Below are 12,312 nucleotides of genomic sequence, written 5' to 3' on the forward strand. Positions count from 1 at the left end.
ACACCAATAACTCCAAAGCAGGTGAACAGTTAAATTTGGCATGTCCTTAATAAAAGGCATGCCCTGACCAACTTTTGACTTGTTTTGATGTAGGAGTTATTGAAAAATACTGAAACCCCAGGAAGTTTTCTTTTTTTCCTCAGAGTATAGTCACATTTTATAACTCTTCTCCCCTGCAGCTATGAACTTTTAAAAATGTTCATGTTGTATTCACACCTAAATTAACACTCATGCTAGATTTTGCCCTCTATTGTGCGTGCACAAATGCCATTGCCATTGCATGGATTTGGGTTCAAGTATAATAGTCAAGGGCTGATTTGGTCTTTCAGGTTTTGCTTAATTCTGAAATTTCCTGACTTGCTTCATCTTCCCAAGTTCATCGACAGACAGCGAAATACATCACCTCTGATCAAATGAAAAATAAAAGCAACAGACACTCTTTTTAGTGATGTAATAATAAAAAGGTAGCTCTAGAGGTAGGTGCCTCCCGATTGCTCAGGTCCTTTAACTTCTGTTCTAGCTAGACATAAACTGAACAATAAAGTTTTCCTGAAAGGGTATAACTAGTCATGTGGAGACACTTTAGGGCTATTGTTGAAGAAAAAATATCTATTTTGACATCCAGAAGCCAACGTATGCTTAGTAGTTGCATTTAGTAAATGTATATTGTAATGCCATCATTTTATTGCAAGCATTTCATGGTTACTGGAATAAATGATGAGGGATGTGGAACGGTGAACCAGGGTGCAAGTGCATAAGAGTGGTGCTGGTGCATCTCTGGATGGGTGGGGCCTGATTTTCAAAACGTGTCCATACAATATATTTAACTCAGGGATTAATCCTTAGAATATGCCAGCGATTCTTATGCAGTCATGTAAAGTCCCGTAGTGGGATAATTATGGGAAACAAAAAAACCAAACAAAAGGGTTTTTAAAGTTAAGGAACACATGATTGTTACCATTACCCCTGGAACAGATGTGTCTGTTTTGTGCTGAGTAGGTGTTTTGCCAACTCATTTTAAGCAACTTTACTCTGAAGAGAGAACATACTGCACATGATCGTTTTCGTCATGCCACCTAATACACTACTGGAAAGCGCTGAGATATTGTGGTGTTGAGGACAATATAAGAACCTCTATAGAACATGAATAGAGATGAGGGTCAAAAGCCTGAATTCAGCTTTCCTACAGCCTGTACTCATGACCCAACTTCTATACATGTGTCATCGGCCGTTAGGGAAGCACTTAGAAGAGGGAAGGAAAATCACATCAGCATGTTAGGAGAGAAACTTTGTGAGAATAGTCTCACAAATTCACTAGTGAATAGCAAAAAAGTTCTGGTTTAGGAATGCTGGTAAGAGACTGACATTTATTCCTATGACCCAGTCACATGACAGGGGTCACAATTACATAAAGGTAGTAAAACTCACATGGCAAAGCTCAGCATCTATCAGTTCCAGTGGACTAAAATCCCATCCTGTAGTAAAACCCGTGGGAGATAAAATTCCCTGCAGGTATTCCGCGTTGAATTAGGGTTTTCCAAAGCGTCTGAGGGTGACACAAGTCGTATAGGTAGAGTGCCTAGCTCTGGGTCTTGATAGTCTCTACCTTCCAGCTTACTGGCAGCATAGCTACAGTGAAGTTGCAGTGCTCGGGATTCCCTTTGGCCATGGTGTTGCCCCAGAATCCCCAGGGGTCTAAATGAATAATATGTAGGATGTACTGTGTGTTTGCAGTAAGCTCTGTGGGGTGGTACGTGTATAATGTCCATTCACTTCTTTCACCGGCCCACCAATGCTCCACTCCCTCCCTCAGTGTGAACCTTGAGGACAGACTTCTGTAGGCCAAGGAATAGGGTGCTGCAGAAATGGGCAATACTCGCTTCTGCATGGGAAGGGGCAGATCCATGTAAAAAGGCTTCCCTTGCCCACTGATCTAGGGGTGTCATCGGAGCTTGTTTAAGGATTTGAAGATTTGGTCCTCTAGTGCATGCTTTAAGAATCTCCATGCTTGATATAGACTTAACTTATAATTACAAGACATTTAAAACATTCTTGATTTATTAAAAGGATATTTGAATATGTTGCCAGCAGCAGAGTTGCCAGGCATCCAGTTTTCGACCAGAACACCCTGTCTAAAAGGGACCCTGGCAGCTCCAGTCAGTACCACAGACTGGGCCGCTAAAAGTCCTGTCGGCCGCACAGCAGGGCTAAGGCAGGCTCCCGGCCTGCCCTGGCTCCGTGCAGCTACCAAAAGCAGCTGGCATGTCCGGCTCCTGGGTACAGGTGGTCACAAGAGCTCCACGCACTGCACCTGCCCCTGCCTCGAGTGCCAGCTCCGCAGCTCCCATTGGTTGGGAATCACAGCCAACAGTATCTGCGGGGGCAGTGCCTGTGGGCACGGGCAGTGCGCAGAGCCTCCTGGCTCTTCCACCTAGGAGCCAAACATGCCGGCTGCTCCTAGGAGCCATCTGAGTAAGCACTGCCCGGGGCCCGCACCCCAGACACCCTCTGCACCCCAACCTCCTGTCCCAGCCCTAAGCCCCCTCCTGAACTCCTCATCCCTGGCCCCACCCCAGAGCCCACACTGCCAGCCAGAGCCCGCATCCCAAGCCCCTGCCCCAGGCATGAGCCCCTCCTGCACTCCGAACTCCTCAATCCCAGCCCCACCCTGAGCCCTCATCCCCTCCCACACTGCAACCTCCTGCCCCAGCCCTGAGACCCCTACTGCACCCTGAAACCCTCATGCCCAGCCCTCACCTCCTCCCACACCCCAACCCAGTGAATGTGAGTGAGGGTGGGTGGTAGAAAGGTAAAGACGGAGGGAGGGGGGGTGGAGTGAGTGTGGGGCAGGGCCTTGGAGAAGGGGCGGGGCAAGGGTGTTCGGTTTTGTGCCATTAGAAAGTTGGCAACCCTAGCCAGCAGTGTAACCAAAGAAGAAAGAAAAAGTGTATTTAGCTTTGAAAAGGAACTTTTAATAAAGAATGCTGCTGTAATTTCTTATTACTAATTATATTCATTTACTTAAAAAGCACCATATATGTGCATGGTACTTTATAAAACAGATAACCATCAACAGAAATATAAGATATCAAGCTTTTTAGAAACATACTGAACTGAGTAGTTTTACTACAATACACATTTCTTTACATATAGAAAAACTGTTTCCATAAAATTTAAAATAACTTGAATTAAAAATAACTTGAAACTAGCAACTGTTATCTAGTTCTTACAGTACTTTAAGTATGATACTAAAACTTTTTATTCTCTGAAACTTTCTAATACTAACTTATCCAAGTCCACAAAGTAGTTCTTGGCTATGGTAAAATGGTTATTTTTCAGTGAAAGGTTGAAAAAAATATAAAAGTAAAATATTCCCATGAAATTAAGGTTGAGAAATGTGGAGCCAAATCTGTATTAAAGTACACTCCAAACCTATCACTGAGGAAGTTCAGCCTTAGGACTATGGCTTCTTGATTTTCTGCTGTCATCTCATAAGTGGAAAGGGAAAGGAAAAAAATCCACCTATATCTGAGGAAGTTCAGCCTTAGGACTATGGTTTCTTGATTTTCTGCTGTCATCTCATAAGTGGAAACGGAAAAAAAATCCAATAAACTGACCCATGCACAAAGTCTTCATGGTAGTCTGACCATTTAGTTCCTTTCTGTTACCCTTATAGCTTTTCTAAATGCACTTCAAAGAAGGCTAGAAGAGCAAATGAATCTTGCAAAATGAGGAATAATTGTTATTTCATGCCCCCATGTCCTGTTTCTAGTAGAACTTGATATTAATGGATTTCTGGATATCTCTGGTCCTCCTCTAACCACTCTGCATGGGCATTAGTGACTAGATTGATATGGTTTGAATTCCCTTTCATGCTATTTGACAAAGTGTGTGTGTGTGGGGGGGAAATAGCTCTTAAAAGCACAATTGGACTTTCTTCTGGTTTTCTATTGAGCATAATAATTTTAATAAACACCAGGAACAAGAAACTTTTGATAAAGCAAAGAAGAAAATATGAACTGGTCTTCATAAAGTGTGTGTGTGGGGTGGGGGGTTGTTTTTTTGTTTTATCCTTGTGGCGTAGTACTGAGCATTCCTATGTCTTTAGAGATAGCTATGTTCTAAGAGCTACATCAGCAGATCCCAAGAAAATGTCAGTACCAACACCTTTACTGAATCCAAGCTATTAATCCTTGCCTGGTTCCCCTTTGCTGTTGGCATCTTTTGAATTGCACAGCTTGCATATTAAGGGCTACATTAAGAGGTGAGGCTAATCTGGTATGACATTTCTTCCTGCAACTCCTTCAGCATGACTTACAGCAATTTAGACTCCTTTACACTCCTTTTGAGTTAATCTGATACCCTTATCTGTACATTAGCCTAGGAACTTTTAAAGGGAGGAGAAAAGATGAAGCGCCACCTTCTACCCTTCCATTTAGAACTACATGAGAGTGTTTCCCCTTCAACAGGTGCCACAGCTTCATTTTTCTTGCCACTCCACGTCCTCTGTCTACTGGGAGTAGCTGGTGAGAATGTAGAATAGAGGACGGGATCTGTCAATTTTCCTTGTATTTTACTCTGAAATGTGATTTATTTGCCTAATCACTTAGATGCTCCAGTGTCAATGCTTTCTTTTTTTTCTTCTTTACAAAGAGCTATACAAGTTTTGGTCCGGATAAGTAGTTTAGGATGTTTATCCAAAGCTTATCCAGTCTGTCTGGATCTACAAATTGAGCTTTACCTATTACAAGAACAAGTTTAATTGAAAGCTTTCTGAAGGGTCTCCTGTTTTTAAGCAGCAAAGACAGCGAGAACTATTTTATGATAATCTATGCATTCCTGCTTTAACCTAGGATGAGGAAATACAGAGACAGATGAAAATAATAAGTCATGAATAATATCTGAGCATTTTAAAACTTCAAACACACACAGAACTCTTCATGTTTTGGCAAGGGTGGTTTTACTTTACCCAGATTAGTCTTTCCCAAGCCCAGATGTCTTCTCTCAGAAAGTAGCACAATTCCTGATAAGCAAACAGAATAGTACATATATGAAACCGCTGAGGGAAAACATGAAATATGTCACATGGCTATATGTTCCAAATGGAAATCAATGGTGAGGATGCAAATCTGTAAGATTTGGCAGGTCTGGTACAATCTCAATTCCTGCATGTATTTTGCAAAGTGTTCAGTCTAGTGCATATTCTAAAATTTTACAGATTCTCTGCTTATCAGTTATACCTTGTAAATCAGAAATAATGACTATTGCAAGCTCCTTGTGTTTCAGGCACAAATAGACTTTTTTTTTCAGACTTAGCTTAAATTCTCAATATATTTTATTGTCAGACCTCAGAGATTTTAATTTTACTCTGTGCCTCAACAGTTCCCTTGTAAGTTTCAGGCAACAGAAGTATAAACTGCAATTATGATAGTGAGAATGGCAGTCTTTTATTTTTCTGTAACATCAGTTTAGTCCTTGTGCTTATCTATATACATTGTGTCCATATATCTTTACCCCTTAGTTGAAATCCAGGCCCTGGCAGGATTCCTAATGACTTCTATAGGGCCAGGATTTTATCCCTTTCATTCCCCATTCCCCACTCCAGACCATGGATGTTGCCGGACTAGAGAGGTTACACCTGTATTATAAATGAGGAGATAAAGCAGGTAAACTGCTTGCCAGAAGACTTAAGATTGAGCTAGCCAAAATCAATATTTCCCTTATTACAAGAAGACTGGTGTGCCACTCTTGAACCAATAGATACAAATAATCAATTTAAGCAATTGTATCAAGCATTAACTAGGATAAATCACAAGCAATGATTATATCCAAAAGACCAGATCCTTTTCAATTTCAGCATTTTCCTTTTTAAATATGCAAGGAAATAACATATTTAGGTGTTAAAGTTTTTGTATCTATCTTATTTAGCATTCCAAATGCATCCTATTGTAAGATGGCTCCCCTCCGGTAACTCTGTACACACGCTGGTCTGATTTGAGATTGAAAAAAAATTAGCTATGCCATTTGGTTCTCAATCTTCTTTTATATACCTTAAGAGGCTATCTACACCCTGAAAGAAAAATCCTGTCTTTGCCACCTGGGCATCCTAAAATATGTTAAGATGATTACTGCATCCAATCTTACTAATTCTCTTCTCGTACCTCTATGGGATAACCCATGCCTCAGGATCAAGGCCAAATCCACACTTAAGATAATTTAGACAGAAAAAGGATTAGCAAAAATTGAAGAAATAACACTAGATGAAAGACTGGGCTCCTTCGGTTATATGTGTAGCGAATATCAGCTACTGGTATCTCTCAGTTCCTTCTTTCAGCAGCTATCCTCAAGAATTCATGCAAGGATAGGAGACAAATTGTCTCTTTCAACTTGCTGAGCACTAGAAGAGCATGTTAAGAAATATGGAAACAAAAGTCACTTTGTAGGAATTACTTATAGGTGGCTTAATACTTTGCATTTTCCTCTCAGTCGCAATCTCAAAGAAAAATGGGGAAAAGAACGTAGCCTTACTATCACAACAGAAACCTGGGAGGATATCTGGCTTAATGTGAAAGATGCTTCAAGCTCCTTATCTTTGTGATTCTTCCAGAATAAGATATTGAACAGGTACTACTAGACACCAGAACATTTAAGGTAGATTGTCAAAGCACATTGAAATAGCCACATGCCAACCTTTCACACATCCTCTCTGTGTCAAAAACACATGTATTCTGGAACACCATATTCAGTGTTCTCTCAAAAACTTTGTGTTGCTATTTCCTTCTTCAAGCCTTGTATATTTTAGGGATGCTGGATAAATTGGTATTACTACTTAACATTAAGACTAGATTGCAGTAACTATTTTAGTGGCCAAAAGTGGCCATTTGTGGGGAAATGGAAATCTTTACTTCCTCCCTTATACACAGGCTGGCTTAGTGAGCTCTTTACTACTGCATTAATGGAAAAGTGACTCTGTCTAATAGAAATGCCTGGGAAAAAATATGATGTCTGGTCACACATTAAACTATTGCATACTTTTGCAGTTTAGTATATATTAATCCCCAATACTCATAGGTTATGTTCTCACTTATTTATCCATTTACTCAGTTTAATAATTGATGTTCTGCATGGCCTCTATGGGTTCAGAATTTCTTTTTCTTTTTCCAGGTTTAACAAATAGTGAATATTGAATTTTGTTATTTATATGGTATTTCCATTGTGTGAATGTGTTCATATATGTTTTGTTTTGTTGTGTTTATCTGTATATAAAAACAACTTAAAAATTTTAAAAAGTGTTAGTTAAAACATGTTAGCTTTCACATTTTTAAACACAAGCTGTGTTGCTAGTCTAGATATGCACTTTGTGATTGCCAAAGCAGTCTTTGTGCTTTGGTAACCCTAATTTCCAGCATACTCCTCGCCAGAGCCAGAATGGTGAGTAGAGATGCACACATTTGTGGATACTTGGGCATGCATCATGCTTCTTCTGCCCTAACTCAGCATTGTCTCCCCAAGCCGCTTTCATGCTGGGACACATGAAGTACCCCACAGATCAGAGAGGGAGTTCAGTCCTTCTGCACAAGCTTTCCAAATCTGGTGCCAAATGGACTGCATTAAGTTCCTTGTAACCTAGAGCAGCATTTCACATACACATATATTAGCGATAGTCACATTACATGCCATAGACTGCAGTCCTGAAGAAGAAAAACAGAGAGATTCTAAATACAAAAATAGGATTTCTGCTTTTTTTGGGAGAAATATTTGTAGGTGTTAGTAAAGATTTGGATTTTCATTTTTTAAAGGACAAAAACTTCAAAATATTACATGTTATTGTACATTTATTGATGTCTGCAGTAAGTCTGTATCCAGGCTTGATAACTCTCAAGGTAGGCATTGATTTTGGTTTTGTTTTTCTTTCTTTCCTCAGACAATATTTCTATCTTGATATTGACTTAACACAAGTCAATATTTGCTTAATATATAATATTATGAAGTATATAGTGATAACACACTGAAGCCTTAAAACATTTTGTCAAATTAGACTGTAGTGTGGAACACTTCCTTTGTATTATCAAAAGTCATATTAAAAAAATTAAATCAAAGCAGGTTTTCATTTACCAGCGTAAATGATTTTACCTGGGGCATTGACTCAAAACATCTGACTCTGCAGTTGAAAGGAGAAATGCTCAGTTTTGCTGTGCTTGTAGGGTTCTGATCCATGACTCCTGGGCATGAGTGCAATTCAAATTCCTAATAATAATAATAGTCACTTTTCAGTTTTGAATCCTCTAAAGCTGATCAAGCTATAACTTTGTTCTCTGGAGCATCTTACTCTCTCTCTTCTAAAGAGGTTAAAGGATCATATAGTTGTAATTTTAACCCTAAAAATATTACAGACAACATTCCCTCACCTGTAAATGTATCTCCTTAAATACAAAATTTCCTATCCCAGCCGTCTATTCTTCCGCAGTTCCTCCAAGCACCCGAGGCACCTAGCTGTTTAATGTTCCCTTAACAAGCACCCTAACTTGTCTCATAATCTCCTGTGAGGTATCTTGACGATTCTGAGTACTTGTTGCCTAACCTATGAACATGAGTTCTCTCCCCATCCCCTGTAAGAGATCAGAAATAAAAATGCCATAATGTCATTATATGCATTTCCTTCAAATTGAGACAAAAATGATGGAACCTACAAAGCCATGGGCTATGGTGTACCACTCAGTCATGGCTTTTGGTTGTATTGTATTTGTACATTGTTTATTTGTTCTGTAAACCCTTCAAGGCAGGGCTCTAGTGCTCATATTATCAAAATGTGCTAGACGTTTTAAAACTATGTAAACATTGGTTGGTGTTACAATTATTTAATCTGCTATGGCCATGGCATTTAGAATTTGGTGAAAACTAGGTGTTACATTGCAAGAGGCAGCCATTGCAAATAAATTGCATATTAAATAAAGGAGCAGTTTGTAATCTCTCTCAAAACAGCCATGCAAGAGAAACAGCTGTTTAAAATATGCGTTTTTATTTTCTCTGAGATACAGTAGGATTCTGTGTACTTTTAAATGCTATTGTATCATGAAAAGTATTGTGTAAAAGACTCAGTAGCTGAGGCTTATGACTGAATGAGATACATGATCTTTAGTACAAGAAAATTGTGGGTTCTGATGCACTTCAGCCATTAGATGATATTCAAATAGCACTGCTGAACTGCTTCAAATCTTCTAAGTCCACGGCAATCATTTGATGACGCAGTGAATTTAGCTGATAAACTGCTGTGTGTACTTAATCTGTGGAAAGTACCAGGGGTTGCTGATTGATTCTAATTCAGAAAAGCAGACAGATAACCTCTCAGTGAAATTTGTTTTTTAAATAAAAACAAAGACCCAGTATTAAAAATAGAGTCACAAGATACATCTACATTGCACACCCCTTTTGGTGGTGTGTAGACTGCATATGTAGTATCTTTTGCTATATACAAATGTTTATTTTAAACCATAAGAGTCAGATTCTGACACCCTTACTCCCACTAAGTAGCATAAGTAGTCCCATTGAACTGTGAATTCAGCAAGGTGCTACTCAGCAGGAGTAGGGGTATCAGAATCTGGCCCTAAATGTTTTTCTTTGAGTATCAAATAATTATTTTTATTTCAGTTTTAGTGTTCTATACAGTTTTCTTCCCTCTCTTAACACCTGTTCCTGCAAGGTGCTGAGCATGAGAACGGAGGGCTAATAGGATCATACATGTAAACTCAGGACCACTCACTTGGCAAGTATCTTATGCTGGCCACCATTCTGCCACTGCATCCTCGCATACTACACCACACACTCATTCATACTCATGTGAGCCCAGTTCATAATGAGAAAAATGGAATCATGCAATATCCAAGTGTTTCTCTCTCCCGGGCTCCAGATCACACATCCTGTTTCTTATTAAGTTATAGGCTTTGTTCCTTTGAGGACTGCAATTCTGGGAAGAGGTTCTTTCCAAGGAGGAAATATCCTGTTTGTTTTTTAATGCTGCACAGTGAGCGAAAGAAGCCAAGCATGTTGGGGCAGCTACCTGTTGTCTATTTTCTTCTAGACAGCTTGTCATTTTCATGAATGATACAATACATCCAATTCACTGAAAAATACCTGTTAAAGGAAAGTGTTAAATCATGGTAACAGGCGCCTTAGAAATACCCAACGTGCAAATCGTTACAGTGCAAATCTTTGTCAATGGAATAGTTGAGAGCATGAAAGGAGAAGAAAGCAAAGATGAATGGCACAGCCTGAGCCCTGAGGTGAACTGTTCAGCTTTGAGGCTGCTGCTTCCATGCACTCTTGTCTGGCAAACAACCTGGCAGCTGAGCAGTGTAATACACATATAAAAGCAATGCTAATTTGTATCAGTTTATTTCAGTATATCCTAATCCAAATGGTTTGGTTTGGTTAGATTTTTTTACATTTTACTATATGTGTTGGTAGCACTAAGGGATTAAAAATATGGAACATAAATCTGAGACTTCGTAGATGAGGGTGCTGGAAATATAATAGATGGTAACATACAGGGGGAAATACAGTTCAGTTTGTCTTGCTTTCTTCCTTATCAGGGTAACTTCAGTGTATTTCACTTCATTCAATATTTTCCAATGCATTTATATGAGAGTGGGTATTTTGATTAAAACAGCAGTTTAAAATATATATATTTATTAAATGTTTTAATTGTTTCAGTATATTGTCATTCTTCAAATACAGCCCACGTTGAATTCAACTATTTTTCCAGGACAAAGAAACCACTGCATAGTGGACATATGCCAGAAGCATATGACCTTTTCACACCAGCTAAAGTAACCCAACAGTGCAGCATTTTTCTGAACTAACAGTGGCCAGGATCCCCATTCAGTTTTTCCACTAACATGGGAGCCTTAGAACCATGATTTCACATGGCTTGTGCAATCCACGCAGAAGCCCACTGAGCTTTTATTTTGTTGAAGCTGGTCCTAAAGAGTGATACAAACAAAAGGATTGCAAGGTCATTGTGAGCAAGGCTGTTGGGAGCCAATGGAGTTGCAGAGATTGGAGCATAATGCTTTTCAGTCCCACATGCACAGTCTTACGTGAGCATGTGCCACTCTCTTGCCAGCCCAGGTCTCAGGCCAATACCAAGGATGTGTGGCCATGATACTGCCCTCATCCTTTCCTTCCTCTTTGGGGAGATCAGTGCTGCTGTTAGCTCTGTTCTTGAGCAGTTCTTTCACCCAAGGGAGAGCCAGGGCTGTGATTGTACCTTCGCCCCTGAACAGCAGAATAATAATTGTTCTTGTATCTTCTCTGTCCACATCAGGGAATGGTTCTTACACATGCTCTCTTCCATTATGCACTCGTGCAGGACTAGACAAAAATCTATATCTGCAAAATGCAGTCTCTGTTAATCACTATGCCTCATCTTGTGCAAGGTTGTCTTCTGTCATCTAATTTGCTAATTATCAGATATCAATTGCTCCTCTGCATATGATGTAGCTTTGATATTTCTTAAACCTACTAGACTTCGCTTCCTTTTTTTTTTTTAAACTGAGATCTTAGGTTTGAAAATACACTAAATAGACGGGCAGAAAAGTGCTTCCTAAGAAAAATGTAGAATTTGTAATGCTTGCAGAGCAAAATCACTGGTACGTTACGTGTGTGTCAGTTTTTCAAAGTGAAAGCCCAAACCATCAAACAATAGTGCACTCCATTCTAGAGATTAGGTTCATGTGGTGATGCTACTCCTTTCCTTGGTGAAGGAGAACTTTGGATACCTTGATACACGCTTATCAAGAAGTAAGTCCCTGGTGCAGATACATAAGGGAAATATGCACTTAACTGAGCTGTGGTACACACATGTGCTACAACCTGATGGGAACATAAAATATAAAGCTAAAAAAGCTTTAATAACGACGATAGATTATATTAGTGGTGGTTGCCATTTCTAAACCATTCAAAATTATTTTTACTGCAAAAGTTGAAATTGAGCACAGGAGGGAATATTAGTTGATTTGAAAAAGTAAAATCACTGGTTGATTAGTAGGTTCACAAAGTAATGTTCTATATCACTGATGATATCCTCAGGCAAATAACTGATTTGTAATTAGTATATATATTTTGATCTGTTAAAAGATCTGTTGGTTTTCAGCCTGAGAAAAAAATCAGATTGCTTATCAAAAATAATTTTTAAAAATACAAATTAAGTACTATAATAAATTACTTTAAAATTCAGCTGATTACATGGAAGTAGTTACTATAATCAATTACTTTAACAGCTGTGAGCATAGACAATGTTCCTTCCTCATGGTG

The 12,312-nt window shown here is 39.1% G+C and overlaps 1 protein-coding gene across 15 annotated transcripts in view; it reads left to right on the plus strand.

Annotated features, from left to right (window-relative positions):
- The window catches only part of CCSER1 (coiled-coil serine rich protein 1), a 1,061,579-nt gene that overhangs the window by 902,759 nt on the left and 146,508 nt on the right, over nucleotides 1–12,312 (plus strand). The window lies entirely within an intron of this gene.

The sequence above is a fragment of the Mauremys reevesii genome, linkage group 5 (genome assembly GCF_016161935.1).
Source record: "Mauremys reevesii isolate NIE-2019 linkage group 5, ASM1616193v1, whole genome shotgun sequence".
Taxonomy (NCBI): Eukaryota; Metazoa; Chordata; order Testudines; family Geoemydidae; genus Mauremys; species Mauremys reevesii.